We start from the raw sequence: 24,440 nt of genomic DNA, 5'->3' as shown, positions 1-24,440 counted from the left end.
CTCTGGAGAAGTATCTGTTCATGACTTCTGCCCATTTCATGACTGGATTTTCTGTTCTTCGGTGTTGAGTTTGATAAGTTCTCTACAGATTTTAGATACTAGCCCTTTATCTGATAAGTCATTTGCAAATATCTTCTCCCATTCCGTACGTTGCCTTTTAGTTTTGTTGACTGTTTCCTTTGCTGTGCAAAAGTTCTGTATCCTGATGAAGTCCCAATAGTTCATTTTTGCTCTTGTTTTCCTTGCCTTTGGAGATGTATCTAGCAAGAAGTTGCTGTGGCTGAGGTCAAAGAGGTTTCAGCCTGCATTCTCCTCTAGGATTTGGATGGATTCCTAGCTCACATTTAGGTCTTTCATCCATATTGAGTTTATTCTTGTGTATGGTGTAAGAAAGTGATCCAGTTTCATTCTTCTGCTTGTGGCTGTCCGATTTCCCCAACACCATTTGTTGAAGAGACTGTCTTTTTTCCATTGGATATTCTTAACTGTTTTGTCGAAGATTAGTTGACCATAGAGTTGAGGGTCCATTTCTGGGTTCTCTATTCTGTTCCACTGATCTACGTGTCTGTTTTTGTGCTGGTACTATACTGTCTTGATGATTATAACTTTGTAATATAGCTTGAAGTCTGGAATTGTGATGCCACCAGCTTTGCTTTTCTTTTAGAACATTCCTGTGGCTATTCAGGGTCTTTTCTTGTTCTATATAAATTTTAGGATTGTTTGTTCTAGCTCTGTGAAAAATGCTGATGGTATTTTGATAGGGATTGCCTTAAATGTGTAGATTGCTTTGGGTAGCATAGACATTTTAACAATATCTGTTCTTTCAATCTATGAGTATGGAATGTTTCCTCTGCCCTATTTGTGAACTTACTAGTTCTGGCTCTGGGTCTTCCTTCTGTACTTACACCTAGACATGCATTCTTGCCAATCTTGATTTCTGAGGCCTAGTTAGTCCTCCTGACTTAGTTTTTCTCTGGGTTCCCATAGTTTGTACTTGCTCCAGATAATGAGAACCTCCTAGATTTACTTGCCTTATCTTTCCTGGGCCCTAAACTTGAGCCTCTTGCTTCAAATCCTGTACCTGATGCCATAGTATGATAATGAATGAGTTTCCTTCTACAGAAACATAAAAGGTCAAGTTAGCCCCCTCAATAAATAGTGGATATAATCATGGTGGCTTAATGGCCTCTGGAGAAGAATGCCGAGATGCATCACTCAGATCCCCTATCAGAAATAAAAGATTTATTCCCCCAACTACTAAGACTGCTGATGAGAGATCTCTCCTATCAGCTGTCAGTTTCCTCTTGCCATGGCTGAAGGTGATGGCCCTTCCCAAGGCTGCCTGAATTCAGTGAGTGATCTTCACAAGAATATGAGAGCCTGGACCTTTGTCCCTACAGGATTCAGAACTCCCTATAGGGTTGGCAGAGGCCTTTCTTGAAACTATATTATAGCTAAACTTCTCCCTCCACCCAAGCTGGCTTTCTTCCCTTTCCTTCCTCACTCACTAACAACTCTGCTGCCCACTTATCCCAATTGAATTGTCTACTTCCTATAGAACCCAACAGGTAAAACTTCTTAAAGCCAGCTTGGACTGATCCACTGCATCACCATGATCAGAACATCATGTAATTGGGCTAGATGCCACAGTGTTAATTAATAAGACATGTAGGGCCAGAAATGAAACACAGGGCACTAGAAAAGGTTTAGAATTCCAGAATGGAAGGGGATGAATTAAAAGAGTGGGAAGGAAGGAAACGAAAGCAAGCATATTGGGGTAGCTATATCTATCCTCAAGATACAAGTTTGGGGAATAGACACTGAAGGAATACCTGAAAACCATCCTCCACATTCCACCAACACCGTACCACCTAAAAAGAGGAACATCTGAAACTTCTATAAGAAGTAAAATGTTTCTATGTATCTTTAATTTGATCATCAAGCATTATCTGCCTGAAGTGGTGCCAACTTCATCTCATGGAAGGGGAGGAATACTCAGAGAATTCAGATGATTTGTCTAAGGCCATCCAGCTACAAGCCCAAGGCCAACCCATGACAGTCTCCTCTGAAATAGAGGGACTCAAGACAACCAGTTGGCACTTACCCATTTTAACTTAGCTTTTTAAAATTAGATTTGCCCATTTCCTGAGGTTATATACACAGCTTGAGTAAAACACTCTGGAATCTCTGGCCTGCATGAAGTCACTGCAAAAATAATGGAAAGCCGGTTAGAGTCAGAGAGAAGAACTCTGATCCTCTCAGCCACCGCCTTCCAATCTTCACAGGTGTAAATACTACTCCACAAACCCCTTTAGTGAATGGAGTTAGAGGTCTATGTATTTTCATAGTTTAAAAAAAAAAAAGCTTTTCTGAAATCTTGCTTGGGGTCTCAGAGCTTCCTGCTATGCCACTGTGTGCCTGCAGTTTTGGTATATAATGTGTGGAGCTTGTTCCCTGAAGTTTCCATGAGGCCGACATTAGCTTTATTTTCCTTGTGTGGATCTAAGCATCACTGAGCAAATTAGAATCAATTCCTGGAAAACCGTATAATAGAGAGTTGTGACTTAGCTGGCAAGGGACACTTTGCTGTGAGTCTTGCTACTAAATATTTTAAAACAGAAATAGATCAAGGAACTGGAGAAAATCTCCCTCTGTCTTTGCCCTGACTCCTGATTCTTGCTCTTTTGGATCTGTGTCCAACATGCCCTTTTTGCCTGCATTTTGTGTTGTTCTGGGAGGTGGTAGACTCCCAGGATTAGTAAACAATGTATGTTTCCTTCTGTCTCTCCCCTGGACCCCATGGTTGGATTTTTTTTTTCATATGTAAGCAAAATAATCAAATCTCTAAAAATATAAATGGGAGAAAAATAGGGGATTTTCTACCCCAACCACCCCTTGGAAGACTCAGCACAGGCCCCCCTTCCCATGCATCACATGGGCTGGGTGGCCATGCCTCTCCCTTTAAACCTGATTCAGGAGAGATTTTTATAAAGCTATTTTGATACCTGAGAAGTTCTCTTAGAACAAAGCAATACTTAATTATCTTTTTCTTTCTTTTTCCCCCTTTTATTTTGGTGTCTTCTTTTTGCTTTGTTTTGTTTTTAAGTTGTCTCCACGCCCAGCACAGAGCATCACAACCCTGAAGACGCTGGGATCAAGACCTGAGCTGAGATCAAAAGTCGGATGCTCAACAGACTGAGCCACCCAGGCGCCCCTTGGTGTTTTCTTTTAATGAGAGGCATAGGAGTCATCCATGCTGGACTTTATTTTGTGGAAGAATGCTGTGGTAATAGGACTACTTTGTAGAAGGCAATAAGTGAAGAGGCTTAAACATAATTCATCAATGCTGACATTTATGTCACTGTGGGGCATTCCTCTTTTTCAAGCATTACTACCACAAAATGGAGTTGTGGATGATGGTTGGGGGTAGTCAGTCAAGAGCCATATGAATAGAAAGTGACTTCATTTAATTTTCTTTTTAAAAGAACAGAAAAAAAAATTTTACTTGGGTATTTTATAATTAAGAACAGAACAAAATACACTCCTATCCAAATGAATAATTTTAGTTAATATTTTAAAGAGAGAGTGGGGCAGGGATGGTAGTAGAGTGTTGTGTGGGGCAAATCATGTAACAGTTTAACAAGTGAGGACAGGACTGCACTGCAGTGTACTGGATAAGGGTACTAACTGGGAGCTAGACCTCTTGCCACTGGCTCCGTAAGCTAGAGCAAAATTAAGGAACATCAGATCAGGATCTAATCATTCTCACCCCTGCTCTTTATGTTATTTAAATCTCAGTTATGACCAAAGACCAAGTTGCGAATGTTAGCAGATTTGCTCTAGCTAATACTGATAAATTTTACTGAGGGCTATTTCTTCCCCTTGGGGAAGGTCATCTTTTTACCCAAGTTTACATTGTTAAGAGGGAGGCCTGAAAAACTATGAAGTAGGAACCAGATTCACTCTAACCAGTCAAATCAACTGAATCAACCTTTATAATCAAAGCAATGACCGATGTTTCTTCTAGATCCTTCCTTCCCTACATATCCACAAAAGTTAGCTTCCATAGGTCAAAACATGCAATCTTTTCACAAGACGCAATTTCCATCAGTATAAAGTACAGTTTTGAAACATGAAGTGTGTGTGTGTGTGTGTGTAAATGTGTTGATTTGCTGAGTCTGATGGGAATGGTTTGAAAAAAGATCCCAGAGTTAAGAAACCTGGGACAAAGGCAGCAAAATAAACCTTTAAAAAAATTAAAATATCCTCAGAAGGTAGGAAGGAAAAGTGTGGTTAGATCACAGATACGTGCCACCCTTTAGAGAAGGACATCTACTCAGCTATCAGGCCATGCGGAATATGGTCAACAAGACGGCTTCTCATCAGCCGCTACTTTGGGATCTGCCTCAGCTACAGATAGCTGCTCAGCCAGGTTGCTGCCCTTCCTGGGACAGCCTGTATTTAGTGACTGAGTGAGGTAGAGGGACAAAGCCCTGCTGTGTCCGTCCACCAGGTAGCTCTGATTGATGACACACATGCCCGAACTTCCCACCAGCTTCCTGGAGACAAGTACAACTACTGCCCATTGCCACACCCTTTCTTTCACAGGTGTTGACTCTTAACAAACCTCCTGCATCCCAAACTCCATCTAGATGTCTGCTTCAGGAGAACCCAATCTGTGACAGCTAGTGTCTGTTTCTGAGAAAGCTGGCAGTAAGATTGGGACTTGGAGATGGTTTGCTGGTCCTGGCTGGCACTGAGCTCCCCATCACTGGCGGAAAGTGAAGCATAATCAGCTCCTCGTACCACTGGCAGTTAAACTATGAAAACGTTTGACAGTGGTAAGTTGGGACGATGCACTGCTGAAAGCATGGTGGATACACTGGCAAGTGTGTCAGGTGTTTGAGGTCTGTAGAGGAAAGAGTAGCTCTAGGGACAATAGGATTCCATGGCTATGCCTAATTGCCTTCCACACTCCAGAAAGATAACTAATAGCTGAGCACAAGTAAAAGCATAGCTTGGCTCTCATCTCCTGCAGGAGGAAGGCAGAGGGTTTAGAAGTCAGAGTGATTCAACTTCAAAGAAAGTTAAACACTCCAACAAGCCCATCATCTTATGCTGAGATCAGGGCCTAGGTTAGGAAAACACAAGACTAATACACCACCTGGAGACTTCTGTGTAGATGCCGTTGAAGATTTTGTCTCCCCAGAACCCTCAGAACATTCTCTAGTAAGAACTACCATTTCGCCCAACCTCTGCATGCTGGAAGAGAGAGCAAAGCCCTCTCCTGTAAAAGACAGCATGTGCCCTGCTCTGGTGAGGCTCCACATCCCCTCCTGGCTCCTAGGCCTATATGTACAAAATCTAGTTATCTTTCTGGAGTATGGGACAGCAGCCCAATCCTGCTACCTCCCCTTCCTCTCAAAGGTGTTGATTCCAAACTCCTCATCGATGCCTGCTTCTGGAGAATGCTTCCTACAAAAGGAAGGGTAGCTTAAGGCAGGCCCCAAATCATTTTTAAACATCAGTGTGAAAAACTGGATGTGCAGCACAGGAGAGTATATTTTGACAAGATGTAACTCCAGGAGGACTGGTTCTGGGCAAACTGTGAAGTAGACAGAATTTATCTTTAGAGCATGTCTCCTCACCCTGTCTGCCTCTATCCCCACCCATCTGCCAAGTGTTCTCTTCCCAGATATGTAAGGTCCTCTTGTTCATCTGGATGACCCTTCCCATACTATGGTTCCCTACACACCAGTCTCTCTTGCTTTGGTCTCCCCCCATATCAAAATTTATCTGTAATATATAACACACACAGTATTAACCATGGACAATATCTTAAGGTGTTTCTCCCACAAAATGTTTAATAGCTACAGTCAGTCAGCATTCTTAAATACCTATTAGGTGCCATGAAGAATTTGGAAAGGATTTGTTTCCTGCCCAACAGCTTCCTCATTAGTTCTACTTGCCTTCAGCCTTGTCCTTTGTAAATTTATTCATCACATTGTCCCTTGAGCAGCCTTTCTAAAATATAAATTGATTATGTTGTTTGACTTCTTAGAATGCCTCCATGACTCCCATGAGGCTCAGATTGAAATAACAATAATAATAATAGCTATCCTTTACCAAGTACTTTGTATATGCCAGGCACTGTATTCAACATTCTCCATGGGTTAGCTCTGTAGCTTCTTTCCACATCCCAATGAGGCAGGTAAATTGTTGTTTCCATTTGATAGCCCTGATTCAGGTGCAAGTTCAGGATGCCAGATCCTGGCCCTCCTAACTACTACACTACACTGCTGAATCCTTTCTGTGACTTGTAGTGGCCCTGTGTATTCTATTCTTTTCTCTCCAGCCTCACCTAGTCTCTCGTTTCTCCCTAGCCTGAACTCACTGGGCTCTGCTATGCCTCCAGACCTGATGTTTTCTAGAACTGCCCCTAATGCACACAATAGCCCTGCTGCTTTCTCCTCACTTAGTCTTTATTCACCCTTCCAGTATCCATTTAGACATCACTTCCCATATGAGCTCCCCTCACCATTCTCCAAACAAGTTGGGGAGGATGGCCCTCCATGTATTTACCCTTATTGTGATACCTGTTTCCTTGTCATCCCCATTGGCCTGCATGCTCCTAGCAGGAGGGTACATCTTCCTTACTGCTATATCCTCAGCACTGGTAGCATCCCCTACACAGAGTAGATGGTCAAAAACAGTACTCATTTGATGAATGAATGAATGAATCCCAAGGGAATACATGAGATGGGAATTTTTTGGTGGGGTGGAGGTATGGAGGTGTGTGATTAATTTTATGTGTCAACTCGACGAGGCTAGGTGGTGCCCACATAGCCAGTAAAACTATTTCGGGATGTGTCTGTGAGGGTGTTTCTGGAAGAGATTAGCATTTCAATCAGTAGACTGAGTAAAGAAGATAACCTTCCCCAATGCCAATGGGCATCACCCAATCTGTTAAAGGCCTGAATAGAACAAAAATGTGGAGGAAGGGCAAACTTGCTGTCTGCTTGAGTTGGGACATCTGTCTTCTCCTGCACTTGGACACCAGTGCTTCTGGGTCTTGGGCTTTTGGACTTGGATGGAGACTTACACCCTTCCCCCGTTCCCCTCCCACAGTTCTCCAGCTTGTAGACCGCAGATCATGGGACTTCCTGGCCTCCAAAATCACATCACCCTATTCCTAGAATAAATCTCTCTCATTCTCTCTCTCTCTCTCTCACACACACACACACACATATTTAGTATATATACATGTATTTAGTATATATTTTCACTAGTAATACTTTCATATATATATGTATGTGTGTGTGTGTGTGTATGTATATATACACACACTAGTGAAAAAAAATATGAGTTTGTGTACTAAGCTCCAGGCATCTTTCCTCACAGATTCATCTATGGACTCTTTGGTGATTGGGGCTCAATTTTGGATCCAAGTCAGGTCCAGAGTCTGTTATGCCATTTTGTGTCTGACCACATGTACCACCCAGGAAGATTTGGATTGGCATGTTCCAAGCCAGAAGAAACCTGACAATTGCTTGTTGAGAGAAAATTGTTACCAACTCTCTGGATATTTGCAGACTGACAAATAAACTGTCTTCCTCAAAGAGTTTAGACAGACATAACTAAACACTGAGTACCCAGATGGCCCATCATGAATGAAAACGTGGTAAATAAGAAAAGCCCAGTGTAATCAATGTTGCTGTCTTCTAAACTACGTGGAGAAAAATCCCAATCAATATTTGGGATAGTCTGTTCTTTTAAAACTGGGGAATGCTGAGAATGAAAGACTATTCCATATACAGAAAATGATTTGAGGAAATCTTTATTCTAATTTAAAATGTTCACATTTTTGCAATTCATGAGATTTGCTCTGTAGCAAAAGAGGAAAACTATTGTATATAAAATTTAGCAGCTCTGGGCAAAATTGATTAAATGCTGGAAACATTTTTGCAGTGTTTTTTGTCTACAAAACAGCAAAGGAAAATAATAGCTAAAAGGCAGCAAAAAATAAGCAGGCCTTAAGTTGGAGGACTTATTTTTGCAAATGAATTTTTTTTAATTACAAAGATATTGCCTCAATTAATTGTTTTTAGGAATAAGGCATAATGAAAATCTAAGAACAATGCTTTCTGGAAAGTATAGATATTTATTTAAACCAACTCAGTTAAAAGATCTTTAACTTGCTATAAGTATAGCTTGCTAACTAAATATTTACCTTTTTCATGATCTCTTGTTTTTTTCCCTTAGAAAGGGAGAATGTCTCCTTTCCAAGCTCCAGTAAATCAGAATATTGGTCAGGTATTTATTGAGTGTCCATGATTTGACCCACACTGGCCCACTGGTTAGACCTTTCTCTGCTGCTTTCTCATGTATAGAGAGTGGTTTCTGCTGATTCTGAAGAAGCTAAAAGCACATTTTCTCCATGGATCTCAGGGCATCCTAGCTACGTCTGTCCTAGCCCTGACTTTCTCATGATGCCTGGAGTGTTCTACTCACTTAGGCCTCGCAGCCCCCTGCCCATGTCGTCCTCCCTCTCCAATCCAAATCTCAACATTCCAAATCTCTGTGCCCATCTAACCAGCCCCAAGTGGAAAGTCCTCAGGCACAAGGCAGAGGAACCACCCCTCCCCGTTATTTGAACACTTAAGAATTTACTCTGTGCCACGCTCTGTTTTCAGTATTGGAGAGAGACAGAAATGTGTAAGCAAATAGGAACCAAGATGAATTCAGAGATGATGAATACTAAGAAGGGAGGGTGGGCTTTACTTTTGATTGGGAAGGTGGTCTAAATGTCACATAAGCGACCACTTTGCGAAGATCTAGGAGCAGAGAACTTGGGGCACAGGGATAAGTAAGTAGGAAGGTGGCGAAATGGAAACAAAAAGGCCAGTCTGATTGGATCACACTGCTTTCTGGAAGGAGCTGGAGATGAAGTTATAGAGGTAAAGAGGAGAGAGACCACTTACCATTATTTAGTGGATAGCTGCCATCTGCCCTCTAGGTCCATTCTTCACCCTGCTTTGTGTCCTGGGGGCAACTTTCCCTCATCTTCTGCCTTATGTTTGTGTCCAGCCAATGAGGAGTCCTAGCAGGTGAGAGAAGATAGGGGCCTGTGTGTTTATTTATTTATTTTAAAGATTTTATTTATTTGACACAGAGAGAGACAGCCAGAGAGGGAACACAAGCAGGGGGAGCGGGAGAGGGAGAGGCAGGCCTCCTGCAGAGCAGGGAGCCCGATGCGGGGCTCGATCCCAGGACCCTGGGATCATGAACTGAGCCAAAGGCAGACGCTTAACGACTGAGCCACCCAGGCGCCCCGGGGCCTGTGTATTTAACTGCCAGTCTCAGCCCCACACAGCCTCTCCATTTTCACCTAACACTTAACAGGTGGCTTTCCTTTCAAGCCTGGGGTGCTAACTGTGCCCTGCTTTTACTAGCTCTGGGGATCCACACCACCTGCCACTTCATGGCAGTCTGCCCACACTTCTAAGGAGAGTTCAACAAAGTATCTACAACTTTTTCCTAATTTGAATGTGTCATCTGTTTTCCGTGGCACCCTGACTCTCATATAGTCCTATCAGCCACAGCAAAGAGTGTGGCTTTTGTCTTAAGTACAGTGGAGTTATTGGCAATTTAAATTTTTTTTATTTGAAATCAGGTTTATTGAAGTATGATTTATGTACAGTAAGAATCACCCCTCTTAGGTGTACAATTTTATGAATTATGACAAAGGTCTATAGTCATATGACCCCACCACAATCAAGATACAAAACATTTCCAACCATTTCAGCATTTTAAACAGGGGGGTTACATGATTTTTGTTTCCATTTTAAAAATCTTACTCAAACTTGAAGAAGGGTCATAAGAAGGCAAGAGTAAATGTAGAGAGGCTAGTTAAGAGGCTACTACAGTGGTTTAGGCACTGTGCTGGTCAGGGTATAATAGTGAATGATCTGCTCTTTAAAAGATTATAGTCTAGGGGCTATATATTATAGTGGGTGGCTGATCAGTCACTAAGCATCTGCCTTCGGCTTGGGTCATGATCCCAAGGTCCTGGGATCTAGCCCCGCATCTGGCTCCCTGCTCAGCGGGAAGCCTGCTTCTCCCTCTCCCACTACCCCTGCTTGTGTTCCCTCTCTGGCTGTCTCTCTGTCAAATAAATAAATAAAATCTTTAAAAATAAAAGATTATAGTCTAGCTGGACAAATCAACAAGGAAGGAGAACATTATAATTCAGTGTGATAGTTTGTGTGGTATCCTGAAGTATGGGGTGCTATGGGAATACCTGAGAAGAACATGGGGGATCAAAAATGCACAAATTCTGTCTTCCTGTGACTCCTCTGGTCTGAACAATCTCTTGGGCCTGGGAGTGCCCAGAAGAGGTCTGATTCCATCAGCACCAGTACTTGTGAGCAGAGGGAAGCAGGGTTTTTGAATTCTCAAAATCCCAATAGTTCAAGGTATGAATGCCACTCATTTGAATTATAAAGATTAATACCTCAACATCGGATAACACATATATCAGTGCCTCCTGACATTTTCCACATCACAGTCCACATAGCACACTGGAGTAAAGACCAGAGGTGGCTCACCTCCAAGTGTAGACCAACCAGGCCATCTTGGCACACAGTTTTTACCAGGCCACCTTGAGGGCTGAGGAGTGTCAAGATTTTGGCTCGCCTGTAAGCTATTAATTGAGAAGTGCTAACACAGTCTCCCTCCCAACTGGAAGGGTGTCACAGAGAGCGAAAAGAACCATGGAATTTAGAGTCACGAAATCTGAGGGTTTTTTGCTTGTTTATTTTTAATTATTATTTTTTTATTTATTTAAATTCAAGTAGCCAGCTTATAGTAGTACATCATTAGTTTCAGATGTAGTGTTCAATAATACTGATGAATTATTGAACGAAATCTGGTTTAAGTCACAACACTATCATTTCTGCCAAGGATGACCTGTCAAGGCCTCAGTAGAAGATATCTTCCAATTTTATAGACTATTAAGCACTTTGTCAAACATCAATTATTATTACACTGTAAAAACCTCAGTTATAGGGTGCATAATCTTCAGGATTGATCACAACGCTCTGCTTGATGTGTGTACCTGGGAAAAGGCTAGTTGTTGCCTGACTACCCCAGAAGAACAGCTCAGGAGAGGGCAGGGGAGAAGAGGGAAGACCTTGATGACTCCTTGTCATTAACCAGCTGCTGTCACTGCCCACCTGAATCACCTCCATTCACCTATATCAATAACACCAGCTCTAATCACCCTCTCCCGCAAGCTCCTGGAAAGCAGAGGCTAGAAAAGAAAAGTGAGACAATGTGGTTGGAAGTACCATCTGGGTTAATTTTAGGCTATTAAATAATAGACTTGAAGAGGGCTGAATGTCATTCTTTTATTACAATTTGATCCTTTGTTATATTTTTCTAAGTTTTCCGTTACCTTTAGAATTATCTGAAATGGCTTGTTAAAAGTAAACAGTGGCAACTGATGCATTGTTGAACACTACATCTGAAACTAATAATGTATTATGTGTTGGCTAATTGAATTTAAATTTTTTTAAAAAGTAAACAGCGGCTATCAAACGATTCCACTTTAACAGGCAAATAGAGATCTGTCTGGGTACTCAGGAGAGGAATGCTTCAATCCCACAAAATAATGCCAGTGGTAAACCCAGGCGGGAGGTAGAGGACGGTCCATTGATATTAAAATCACTGAGATGATGATAATAATAAACATAAAGACATAATGACAATGCTAACAACATTAACAACATCAACATTGACATTAACAGTGACAACTATAATGGTGTAAATGGTATAATGGGCCAAATAATTAAAAAACATGAAATCTAAGGTCTCATTATTATAAAGTTAATGAAATGATCAGGGCAAGCCTGCTGTGGAGGTTGGGAATCAGTTACCAGTTAAGGTTATCTGAATTTTCCAGGTTTCATTGTACATACTATGTACTAGGCATTGTGCTAAGCAGTTTATATGAATTACCTTGCTTAATTCTGACAACCAACCATAGGAGGTAGGTAGGTACTATTGATCCTACCAAATAACCAATGAGAAAACTAAAGCTCAAAGATTCAGTATGCTTTCTTAGCCAGGCTGAGGTCAGGGAAGGGGATCAATGGCATATCAGAAGACTTGCACTTTTGGGAGGCAACTTTGCCAAGCCTTGAGACTCCTTATAGAGCTATTTAGCCAGTGAAATTGGCAATTTATTGCTTCAAGGTCTTTTACGATGTTTCTGATATTATTCTCAGAAGTCTCTGAAACAGACCAGAGTGTGACATCAATTCAGTTTACTCCAAGGTCAGTCTATATACTAGGCTGATGGTTGTCAAATTTTTTCATGCATCATAATCACCTGGAAAGACCATTAGATCACAGAGGTCTATCCCCCATACCTGGCCTTAAATCAGAACCTCTGGGAGTGGGGCCTGGAGAGCTGCATTTAGACAACATCCCCAAGGAATTCTGATGTATATCTGTGTGGGAACTACTGCAGTAGGCAGTAAGGAAAACATCTCTTATTATATTTTTTCATCTCATGTTATGCTCAGATATGTTGTCAAAACTTTCTTAGAGTCAAGAATCCAGTGTATATAGTGAAACAAATAAAATTGTGTCAGCAATATATATGTACTGCACATTTGTTGCTGTCTTTATTTAATTTCTAAAAATCAGGTTTACAAAAACTCCACCGATTATTAGATACAATTTGGTGAGTTTTGGCAAATGTATATAATTGTGTAACCACCACCACAATGGCAATATGTAGTATTCTGTTATCCCCCCAAATTATTTTGTGCCTCTTTGCAGTTAATCCCTTCCTTGGCCCCTGGCAACCACTGATTGGCTTTCTGTTACTATAGGTTTGCCTTTTCTAAAAATTTCATATAAGTAGATTATATTTATTATAAAGTAGAATAATAGATTAGATATGTTTTATACCTCTTTGGGTCTTACTAAGAATACAGATTTTTTTCAGAAAATCACTCAGAGACCAAGAGACCTAGCTCTATGTGGAAGGATGAGTATGAGTGCATGCCTAGTCCATGCAGAGACCATCATGGAAGCTGTTACACACTGAGGAACAGGAGAACAAGGGTTGAAGCAGTATTGTTTCTATCTTCACAGTCTCCAGTTATGACTCCTGGGCTGAAAACAACCAGAGGTGAGGAGGTTGAAAAAAGGTCAGAAACAGCAGACAGATTTGCTCCTGCTTCCTACACCCAACTAAGCAAGATAAATAAGTACAAAATCACCAAATGAAAGACCTACGAGCCATGGAACTGTACTGCAAATTCTCATGGATCTCCTGGCTGGTGATCTGCATACCCAGAGAAAGGGAGAAGGGGCAGATTATCCCAAAATCTAAGGGATGATAGTAGCATAGATGTATGGAAATACCAAAAGGAGAAAAGAAATTTTTTTAATTTTAATATGTTATGTTAATCACCATACATTACATCAGTTTTTGATGAGGCAGAAAAGAAATTTAAAAGGCAAAAGGAAAATGAAGAACACACATATCAGGAAAAGGTATGGTGGTGAAGTCAGAAAGAGGATATTAAAAAAAACTACTACAAAAATGTAAAACATTAAAAGCAGCAAAAAAGAAAAGAGAGACATCTGAAATGTGACATGGACTCTTTGAAGCTAGGCAATAAAATGAAAAAAAGGGACAAAAGAAAAGGCTAAAGAGAAGATCAGAGGCGTGGAAGATGAAAGCAGATGACTAATACACATATAATTGATAGTTCTCAAGAAGGGAATGGAACAGATGGACCCCAAATTTTTTTCAAAAATATAATAAAAGTTGTCAGAGAAAAAAGCAAGCCCTAAATCTGCAGTAGCGAAGATCACACTGTGGCCCAAGAAAATTTGCAGGAAAACACTATCCTCACTGAAGAAGTCACTTACAAGAGGACATGAGACATCAGGTTGGCACATATGTTCTCAACAGGGATGACATCACCCCCAAGGGGAGAAAAATTGGTTCTTGGAGGGTAAGGGGGACTGAGAAAAATCTTAGATATTATAATAGCTTGTGGCCCTCCAGAAGCCATGTGGTATTAAAGGCTCTTCGGGAGAGAAAGCAATAATGAAGTTAGAACATATGATATATATATAAAATATATACGTTATATATGTATATGTAAATATAATAATAGTGAGAATAGAAACACTGGATTAATATAACATAGCTACAAAATCTTCCATGCCAGAGCAATGTTTAGAGAGGTCTGGGGAGAAATATGCATGCCCCCAATAATTTCAAACTAACCAATTATCTATCATGAACACGGTCATTAGCCATGCGTTTGCAACTATGCAAAGAGTCAGAATATAACAATCATAGGCCCTAATGGGAAAAACTGAGAGAGAATGAACGCCAGCCAGCCAAAAGAGGAACCAAAATAAAGAACCAGAAATGAGGGAGCTGTGATATTTAAGGACTTGGTGTTGAACACTGTAACCATTAGAAGTGTATTACATCTACTAGAAGTGTTGTAAACTTTAACACTGTGAAAATAAAGGAGCTAAAAAGCAAGGTAGTGATGTAGGGATGGTGTAGGATTTCCCCATATTTCATAGCAAGGAGTCAATGGACCTAACTTGAAAAAATATTAACAATCATAAAGGTAGCCACTAGAGGAACTAAAAACCAGATTATAAACCTCTCAAAATATCAATGGTAGGAGAGCAACAGAACCAAAATAAAGAAAACATAACCACATAGCAAAAGATGAAAAGCAACAGAAGCATTAGAGAAACACAAGATGACAGAATTGAAACATGTTATATATGTAATAAATATGTTGTATATGTATATTAAATACAATAAATTCTTCAAAGATTCTCAAATTGTATTTAATAAACAAAAACTATATGTCTCAATCACTCAAGAATGTTAAAAGTAAGATGAGTGATATGACAAGAGATTCTGGCTTTTCTCTCTCTCTCTCTTTTTTTTTTTTTTTGGCATTAATTTGTCATGTCTGCCAGACAGACTTGAAGGCAAAAAGCATTAAACGAGCCAAAAGAGTAGTTTATCATTATAAAAATGTTCAGTCTCAAATGAAGATATAACTACTGTTATATTTTACATTCCAATTATTGCAACATAAGAACACATAAAGCTTAAAACACAGAGAATTTAAGGAGATTGCTCCAAATGGAGAAGGATTTTAATTTATTTCTTCCAGCTGCAAACAAGTCAAATTCTCAAAATGAGTGATGGTATAAAGAATCTGGAATCTAATCCATCAGATTAACATCTTTATAATTCCAACCCTGAAAACAAGAATAGACTTGTTTTCAAATACTTTTAAAAATATTTATAAAACTTGACCATATATTAGGCACAAAAAAGTATTTAAAAACAAATGGTAATAACAGTAATGACCATGCTCTTAGGTTATAATGCAATTCAAGTAGAAATTTGTAACTTATAAAACCAACCACCTGAAATGTTATAACTCATTCTTTAACAATTCTAGTCATGATTTCCTTATTGACTCCAAAGTTGCAGAATATCTAGCAAATAATAATATTGAAAACACTACATTAATAAAACCCCATGTCGATAGCTGAAGTTATGCACTGTAAAAAAAAATGTGAAGTTCTAAACACATTACTAAATACAAATTCAACTCAGTAATTTAAAAAGAATAAAACCTAAGGCAAGCAGAAGGAACAAATTATTTAAGATAAAAAGCAGAAACTGATTATAAAACAAAAGAGAGGAAGTAAATTTAATCAATAAAACCAGAAGGTGATTCTTAGGGGGAAAAGAAATAGAGATAAATCAGCAGTTAGTCTAAACAAAAAATAAAAAGGAGAAAGCACCAACACAGATCATTAACAATGAGACTAAGGGGGGAAGAAACCTCATATGCATAAGATTTTTTAAAGAATTATGAGTACTTTGTAAAAACTCTATAAAAATAATACTGAATTCCTAGGTGAAATGGACAGTTTCTAAGTTAAAAAGTACCAAAACTGAGAGCATTCTTAATTTCTTTCATGACTATAAATTTGCTTATCTTCTTTCTCTTCTGGGGTCAAAGAACAACTACTCCCCATCTCCCCACCCCCCGACAAGAGTAGGTCAAAACGATGCAAAAATGCATTTTTGTCAAATCTTCAAGGAACGTATAATGTGATATTATTTACACTCTTTCAAAGCATAGAGAACAAATAAGAAATAAAGACCAATCTTGCTAATTAATGTCAATGTAAAAATCTCTAACTTAATATTAGCAAATAGAATCCAACAGAACATAAAAAAAAAAAAAAAAAGTTCCATGACCAAATAAAGGTTACTGAGGAGTGAAAGAATAACCCAAGAATAATTAGAGGCCACAATTTTCCGTTTGCTATTGATCACTTCTTCCCTGGACCAGTGTTGTGATTGGCCCCCTGCCTTCTAAGTTCATTCCTCCTCCCTCAATCCCCATCATTCAACCCCAGTGGATCGTCTATAGTATTGACAGGGAGAGCCTCCTAATACATGAATCTATATTTTGTTGCTTCCCTACTTGCACTCCATCAGAGATTCTCAACCCTTCAGAAGAAAGTTTAATGCCCTGACTGTGGCCTGTGAGGCAGGTTCTGCCCACCTGTCTCGCTTTATTTCCAGCCCACACACACAGTTGATTCTCTAGCCCCTGCAAAGTACTTGGAGATCCTCAACTCTTTTTACTGTCTCTCTTGCCTCTGTGCCCCACATGCTATTTCCTCTGCCCAGAAGGCTTTTCTTCCTCTCTTAGCTTCTTTCTCGGCTGATTCTGGCATCATCTCCTCCAGGAAGCCTCCCCCACAAGGCTGAGTTGGTTTACTTCTCTGCTTACTGTAACACCTTGTCCAGCCCTCAGTGGGACTCACCGCAGTACATTAGAATTGTTGGCTTGTGTGGCCGTCTCCCACTTTACCACCTTAACTTCCTTGAAGACAAAGAGTTTCCTTTTGTCTCTTGCACTGAGCATATGCCTGGCATATGGCAGACATTAAGTAAATGCTGAAGGGATGAGGACTTCCCAGTCTGGTAGAAAATCATCTCCAGATCGACCAAGTCACTGCAGGTTGTTAATGAAACCACCTAGAAATGGAATCACTTTCGGGGCCCTGCTTAAAACTACTGTATAGCAGCTTCTGACCATAAGAAATTTTTTCCAGGAGGGTCGCCCCTTGAGAAATAGATGATCACTTTAGAGGACTGTGCATTTTCACATCTTCCTATTCTTGGGAGGATTAGAAACAGAATTCCATAGTTTGAAGGTGACGGAACGCTGAGGACGAAATGACCCATCTCGAAATTCAGTGTGGAGCAAGCACACATTTAGTTTACCCCCGCTGCACAGGCAGAACACTTGTCTGCAAACACCCCTGGTTTGCCACTGCAGAGAGGAGTTTCGCACGCCCACACATCACATTATTTTACAGCCCAGATTGTATCATCAGTACAGGGAAGAAACCACAGTCCTCACCCCTATCACTCACTAGACGCAGCTTAGCTTTCTGAGCTGCTTTTCTCAGTAAGATGTCATCTGCATTTATGGGGCCTAGGTTCTTAAATTATTTCTACTTCAACCACAGTTCCAGTTGTATTTCTTTTATATAATTTATTCCCCCCTGTAATTTTATTTAAAGACTACTTTCAAACTTTTTGGCAGGAAAGCACTCTGATTTAGTACAACTCTTATTTCACAGAAGACGAACATGAGGCCAGGTAGATTAGTTGTGTTTGCGCACACAGCTAGTTATTAAAAGCCAGAGCCATAAGAAAGACCAAAATCCTAGATACAGTGTTTTTTAAGGAGAATAATACTGGTACTTATTTCGGCTTCCAGTGGTCTATTCCAGCACAAAAGACTATGTGCTCACTGTCTCATTCTCTTGATACAGCATTGACTACTATTTTATTCAATTATCTGGCTTGCGGGGGTCAGAGTTTCTAACGTATGACTCAAAGACAAGATTTCTAAAACCTCACACTAACCAGACAACACACACACACACACACACACACACTCCCATGAGGTTGCCAGACACACAGCTCATGCCACCTGGAAACTAGCTAGCAGATTTCTACTCTAATCAAATCCGTTGTCAATAAGTCACAAAACAAATTAAAATGCAGCAGAGAATGAGGGAAGTTAACTTCAGGGTCCACCAGTGTGTTCATTCCAGCACCATCTGTGCATCTGCTACATGATTAGACTCTGTGTTGGGCAGTTTTTAAATAACTGGGCAGCCCTACCAGAAAGACCATATGCTTACAAGTGAGTGAGAGTTGTCAATGCAAGAGCCATCAACGACTGCAGAAGAATCTACCCTGAGAGAAGTCTCCTTTAAGAAGTTTTGTTTTTTCTCAAACTGTGCAGTAAGACTGTAGAAGGGAGCTCTTTCTAAAGACCTTATAAATCAGAGCTACACTGGGGCCACAGCACAATTACGTGTGGCCACAAACCAAGCCTTGGTAAAGACATCATCTGTGCCTTCACACCTCAGAGAACCACTCCACTCTGCAAAGTTTCACACAGCCATGAATGAAGGGGAAGAGGGCTACTCTTCTGCTAGAGGAACTATACTGAATTTCACATACACGATTTCAGTTTTTATTACACACTTACACTGGAGGCCATGCATACTGTGTGCCAAAGAACATGGTAAATTTTTTTCTACTCTCCTCTTCCCAGAACTTATTACAATGTAATCTTCTTGCCCCATCATACCTTGCAAAAGAGGCATTTATTTTTCAATCCTCTTATGTAGAAATATTACACTCTTTTTAATCGTGTGCTGTGTTTCTTTGTCCCACCCCCCACACAGACACACCAGACACGGAGCAAATTTGTATATCCACTATGTAGTGCAGTGTTGGGCACATACTAGATACTAGTAGTTGTAAGGGAAAGGGTGAGAGGAGAGAGGGAGAGAAGGAAGTAGCAGGTGAGTCATCAGAATGAGAGCAATGTGGGAAACACAGAAAAAGGTATAGACAGATGAGTTGTGAGATTTTTACCATCAGCCCATGGGATATAGAACTTCGATCTTAATAAGAGAAAATTAAAGACTGACATCAAGACACACAGCATACCTTCAAATTTTGTTCTTTTGGTGTGTACATATTATATACCATTTTCATTTCAGAATGTAAGCTCAAAAAGATTTGTCGAAAGTGACAAAAGTCTTTATAAAGCCCACATTAAGAAACCTCTTGGGTATTGTTATATACCTGGGTAGACATTGCATTACTATTAGACTCCAGATTCTACAGCTGAAAGTGAGCAAAACTCCTAGCATTCTGCATGCACCTCCACCATTCCCTGTTAGGTAATTTTTTTCTGATCATGTTACTCATTTCACGACCCTGAGCCCAGAGCCTGATGTGAGCATGTACGATCAGGTCTAACCATCTAATGCCACTTCAAGAGGCAGCAGCCAGAGAGAAGGCTACTATGAGGGGGAAAAAAATTAAGTCTGAGATAAAAACAAAAAGATGATAGGAACAAAAGACTAGATTGGCCTTGGTCCCCCAAAACTGACAATCCCAAACTGAAATATCAATGAAGATGTACTGAAATTACACTTGAGGTTGACTCTCTATGAAAGTTTGAAACTGCTAGGTTACAAAGAGGAGATATATTAAGCATGTTTGAAAATAATACTGTTTCTCAGAAAGCACTGAGTAGCAAATATAACTTAATGAATAAAATTCTTAAGCATATACTCAGATCTTTGAGTGACGAAAGAACCTTAAATCATGTTCAGATCCCTAACACTAACCAAGGAGGAAGCTCAGGTTCAGAGATATTTCTCTTGGTCTAAAATCTTTGAGTTAGTGTCAGATTGAGATTCCTAATTCCAACTAGAATCCTCTCTTCTTTCTGCGCATCTGAAATAATTCCTAATTATGCATCATTTTCACAAAACTAGGTTAAACAATGAGGAACTATATGATCTAACTGGGCTAGAAACAGAGTAGGTTCTAGGTACCCATGGTCAGCAACCCAGTGATGTCATCAAAGACCCAGGTTCTTTCTACCTGTTCCATTCTGCCTCCCTAGGTACAACTTTCTCCTAAGTCTGATTCCCTTCCTTGTTTTAAGATAGCATTAACTGCTACTGGGGGTTGTGTGTTTGCTTGTTAATACTGGTTATGGGAGGTGGGGAAGAAATACAAATCTCTTACAATTTTGCAAATTTAGCTCTTATGTTCACTCCTGGTCCTTGAAAGCTGGAGATGGGATGGCTACTTAAATAGATCCAGAGTGCTCTTATGCACAAATAATTTAGAGTTAGGTAAAGAATTTAGCTTGACTACTACATGCCTATCCCAGTAGTAGTTCAAATTAGTATGCAAGTAATCAGAAATCCAAGCTGCCCTAGATACACCTTAAATGCTCCCCTCCCACTTCTAACCCACCATTCCTCAATATTTCCTCCATCAAACTTCCAAAGTGATATAGCAGATGGGGTGAGAAAGAAATTGGCATAAGCTAGTCTATCCATTTGTATGCAATTTCTGTTCCTGATTGGCAGGACTCCTTCTTCAATTTTTTGGGTGGGCAAAACATAGCAGGCTCCACTAAATCCAGCTTTTCGGGTCTATGTAAATCAGTGTTGCATATTAGAAAACTGATGCCTGCACAGCACCAGGAAACTAGTTAAATTAGACTTTTAGGGGTAGAACCCAGGCATAAGTATTTTTTAAACCTTCCCAGTGATTCTAATATACAGCCAGAGTTGAGAAGCACTAGTGTACTAAACACGCTGATTGCCTGAATTTCTCAGTTAATACCCTTGAGTTGTCTAGTTATGGCCTAAGACTTTGAATTCAGTTTCTTTGCAATTTTCCCAGGTGACTTAAAGCACAATCCATTTAAATAAAACATCATCTGTGGTATAATAACAACTACAATTGGAGGTAAGCATGCTGTGTCAGCTTCCTTTTAGAGAATGCTGCTCAATCAATGGATGAATGTCTGAACCAAAATATTATATAGGCATGAGGGGTTTTATATTGCTTTCTATCTATTTCCGGGTGTGGTGTATAACATACATTGGCAACATTTCATTTTTATATTGTAATGGGATCTCCATAGGCTTATATTGAAACTGGTTTTCTGCTGTAATCTCATATTTTAACAGCCTCTATAGACCTGCTCAGAAACTGACTAAAAATCGTTGTGAAGAATATTTGGCATCACAATTTATTTTTTTAAATTATACAAATGCCTCAATTCCCCCCCCAACAACCACCACGGGAGATACTGAAGTACCATTATAACTGCAATGGAAAGTAAATACTTGACATATTTGATAGTCATTTTACAAAAACAAGAAACTGTTTTTCCTCCTGAGTGCAGGGTCTTCAGTCATCCTCAGATTTTTAATAGGATTTTGATGTCCATTTCAAATGAAAGGGGAAAGTGATTTTACCACTTGTTTTCTTTGAGTAAATGTTGGCTTGAAATTAATATTATAGGGCACCTGGGTGGCTCAGATGGTTAAGCGTCTGCCTTCGGCTCAGGTCATGATCCCAGGGTCCTGGGATCGAGTCCTGCATGGGGCTCCCTGCTCAGCAGGGAGCCTGCTTCTCCCTCTGCCTCTCTCTTTCTGTCTCTCATGAATAAATAAATAAAATCTTAAAAAAAAAAAAAGAAATTAATATTATAGGCACCAGAGCTATTCAGAGCCCCTAGTGCACCCAGTTGGTGACCCTTCTTTGTCAGACTTGTCACATTCAGGCTGCTGTCTAGATCAGCCAGTGTTGGAGGTCACTGAGAGGACATGATCCCTGGTTGACCCATGAGCTGGACCTGAGCTTCAGAGGCTTCTCACCCCCTTCCCTGTTCTTGGAATCTGTGTTGTGCTTGCCTTCCCCATGCTAGAAGTTGCCCCAAGGACATAACCTTTAGACAGTTATGTGGTATTGAGATCATCTGGACAGTATACATGGCTGAACCCAGTTAGGACCTTTACACGGACTTTTGAGAGATCTACTAATCTTGTGGCTCGCTGCCCAAACAAGCCTTGTAAGCCAGTTTTCGTGCTTATTAAATCTGCCACCAGGGCGCCTGGGTGGCTCAGTCGTTAAGTGTCTGCCTTCGGCTCAGGTCATGATCCCAGGGTCCTGGGATCGAGCCCCGCATCGGGCTCCTGGGATTGAGCCCCACATCGGGCTCCCTGCTCCACGGGAAGCCTGCTTCTCCCTCTCCCACTCCCTCTGCTTGTGTTTCCTCTCTCGCTGTCTCTCTCTCTGTCAGATAAATAAAATCTTAAAAAAAAAAAAACCTGCCACCTACCTGCCTCTTTCTTCATTCTCTCTTTATCCCCTGTGTAAGGGGGCCAGTTTGGCAACCAACAATTGGTGAGCCAGCCCAGAGACTAAGAAATGCGTGGGAAAGAGGCATCCCAAGTTGGCCACTGACCTCTATGCAAGGAGGAGTGGCCCATATGTTAGATGTTTTGTGGACTGCCATGTGAGCACAAGGATGCCCTGAAAACACTGGCTGCTTGAATGCACTTGTTTAAGAAACTACACATAGTGCATTGTGGCAAAGAAGTGAAATGAATGGCTGCCCCAGTGGGTTGGCCTCTACAGTGGGCAGTTTGCCTAGACACTGATGCCCAACTAGAAGCTGAAGCTCAAGTTATAAAGTTGGGGAAAGAACTGAAGTTAGAGAAGGATGTGCAGTTGTCTACTACTCAACTGGCAGACAAGGTAGAAGAGCTGAATAATAACTTGGAGAACTTATTGTGCCATTTTGTAAAGCTAGGAGGAGGGTTTTGTAACAAAGCCTGATTAGGATGCTAAGAGGCAGAATCCCCAGGAAAGTAAGGAAAGCAAAGGGGAGAATGTTGTGATTGACAGTGAAACATGAATGCCCCATGCTGTCTGACCCCTAACACAAAGAAAAACTTTAAATAGCAATTATCTAGACTTCTGATTATAAAGAAATACACCTTAAAACTCCTAGGAGAAAAGTTGCATTCTTTCTCTGTCCTCGAAGTTGTAAATCTTATAATGTCTTTGAAATATAAACACCCAAGGAGATAACTAAAACACTACCCACAAAGACTGAAGAGAAAAAAAGGGGGAGGGAGAAGCTTTTTAAAATATAGACTACTGTAGAAGCTCCCCTGCCCAAAATCTAGTCTACAGCCTCCATGAGATTATTCATCAAGGACTAAGGTTTTGGAATAAAAGCTATGGGTCTCTGCGTCTGTCTGTATTTTTGTGTATGTCTATGGATGGGTGTTATGTATATGTGATTTGTTTTTTCTACCTCTAGAGGTAATTTACAAAACTGATCTGTAAAAGAGCTCTATTCACTTGACCTAAAGAAAAATAAGCTTTAATATCAAGGTGTACTCATGTAAAACTGAAACTTAATTTTCTTTCATCTGCTAAAAGTTCTTGGTCTGTTCTTGGTGGGATTGTGAAAGGCTTTGCCTTACTTGTTAAGTAACCTGCCTGAAAAACAAAGATTCTATATTTTATCAAAATAATTTCCTGTGCTAAATGTTGTATTTATCAGGTCTTTGATGACTGGAGAAAACTTAGTCTTCTCTATTCAAAGAGCTAAGATTTTTACAACTATATAACTTTCTGTATTTGCCTTTGAAGTCTTTGTCACTTCATTAATTGATAACTAAGTATTGTTTCACAGTGACCTATGATCCTATTTAATCAAGGGTTTTAAACATTTCAATATTTTTAACAAACTTCCCCCAAAACAAATCCTGAATGAAGTCTTGTTGACTCTGAACTAACTTTGGGATTTTCAAAAGGGTCCCTGGACCATCTCAAAAGATGTGTTCTCTCTCCTTATGAAAGCAAGATGTCGAACTAATTAGGCTTACATGGTATATTAAATTTCATGGGAAACATTGTCAAATAAGAAATAATGCTAAAATTTTGGGGGATATATTTGTATGAAATTCCTAAAAATCTGATATGTTCTGGTATAAGGTTATCAGTATAACTTTAAAATGAGTGTCACTGAGATGTTGGCAAGGATGCAGAGAAAGGGGAACCCTCCTACACTGTTGGTGGGAATGCAAGCTGGTGCAACCACTCTGGAAAACAGTATGGTGGTTCCTCAAAAAGTTAAAAATAGAGCTACCCTATGACTCAGCAACTGCACTACTAGGTATTTACCACAAAGATACAAATGTAGTGATCCGAAGGAGCACATGCACCCCAGTGTTTACAGCAGCAATGTCCACAATAGCCAAACTATGGAAAGAGCCCAGATTTCCATCAACAAATGAATGGATAAAGATGATGTGGTGTATACATATATAATGGAATATTATGCAGCCATCAAAAAATGAAATCTTGTCATTTGCAATGACGTGGATGGAACTAGAGGGTATTATGTTAAGTGAAATACGTC

The 24,440-nt window shown here is 40.1% G+C and overlaps 1 long non-coding RNA gene across 1 annotated transcript; it reads right to left on the bottom strand.

Annotated features, from left to right (window-relative positions):
* Nucleotides 1–6,635: 6,635 nt before the first annotated feature.
* LOC118003284 lies at nucleotides 6,636–9,630 on the bottom strand. The gene is made up of 2 exons (XR_004677301.1): nucleotides 8,982–9,630; nucleotides 6,636–6,686 (listed from the first exon to the last, which is right to left on the bottom strand). It is a non-coding gene; the product is annotated as an uncharacterized LOC118003284 (long non-coding RNA).
* Between the last annotated feature and the right edge of the window lie 14,810 nt (nucleotides 9,631–24,440).

Source organism: Mirounga leonina, unplaced genomic scaffold (genome assembly GCF_011800145.1).
Source record: "Mirounga leonina isolate KUSES-001 unplaced genomic scaffold, KU_Mleo_1.0 Mir_91, whole genome shotgun sequence".
NCBI lineage: Eukaryota > Metazoa > Chordata > Mammalia > Carnivora > Phocidae > Mirounga > Mirounga leonina.
The sequence above is the reverse complement of the archived record's forward strand: the minus strand, read 5'-3'. Positions and strand labels throughout refer to the sequence as shown.